Genomic DNA, 1,219 nt, shown 5'->3' with positions numbered 1-1,219 from the left:
CAATGAACCTCAGAAGGGCCACCTTGAAAGCATCCCCGCGAGCACGGAGCAACCTTTTATCCTGTTTTGTTTAATTGAAGAAATATAAATAAATAAATATAAAATAGAAATCATATTAATTAATAATCTAAGAATTATTTCGTCCTTTCTCTACTCGAGAAAGCTATTTTTCTTTCTGGCTACCTAGGGAACCGCAACTCATTTAATTATTTATATTCATTCAATGAACCTCAGAAAGGCCACCGTGAAAGCATCCCCGCGAGCAGGGAGCAACCTTTCATACTTGCCCTCCAGGCAGTATTGAATGGACAGATGGAATCAAAACAAAGACAAAATCATATTTAATTGAAGAAATAGAAATAAATATAAAATAAATTTCTTTGTATTTTTTAAATAAAAAATAAAAAAATATCTATTTTATTTTCACAATCTCCTTGTCTTTTTTCGTCCCAGAATAGAAATCAAACGCTATTCAAAAGTTATATTTAAAGGAAAGGTCCATAACTTCATTGTAATTGATACTTATTTTACTTTTCGTTTTCTGAGAAGGTTTGATAAGGGAGTCTGGTTAGCTTAACGACTTTAACCTTAACCAGCATAAACACATTTTAATCAGAGTGATTTTGATGAATGATGGAGAGTGACGATAGTGTTTAATTATTATCATTATTATTATTTTTGATAATATGAATATTCCAACTTTAACTGGGATGCACGTGGTAGCCGTGCAAGACAATTATTTTGACAAAGCAGGCAAAGAGAAATTTCGCTTTTCAAATCAATCATGGGCTCCTCGTCCTCTGGGCTTACCAATAGCTTTCCGTGAGTTGATGGCCCCCCACGCAAGAGCCTACGATCCTTCCTTGATTCTTTTAATTCGTGTGTTTTCATGTTTTTCTAAGCAACTCTTCTGTTTTCTTTTCTTCTTCTTCCTCTTCTTCTCTTTTTAAGCAATAATAAACAGTATTTTTTAATCGATTTACACATCAATCAATCGAGATTAGATCTCTCTCAAATGATTTTTAGAATTTACTCAATGATGTTGTATAAATCATTTCTTATATCTTACCTAATAATATAAATTATTAATTTAAAATGATTTTTTTACCATGTTTTTCTAAGCAACTCTTCTGTTTTCATTATAACATTATAATTTTAGTAGTTAAACTGTTACTAATTTAAATTTTATTATTTTTATTTATTTATAATTAAAATTAAA

The sequence above is a fragment of the Populus euphratica genome, unplaced genomic scaffold, assembly GCF_000495115.2.
Source record: "Populus euphratica unplaced genomic scaffold, PopEup_1.0 scaffold416.1, whole genome shotgun sequence".
NCBI lineage: Eukaryota > Viridiplantae > Streptophyta > Magnoliopsida > Malpighiales > Salicaceae > Populus > Populus euphratica.
The sequence above is the reverse complement of the archived record's forward strand: the minus strand, read 5'-3'. Positions refer to the sequence as shown.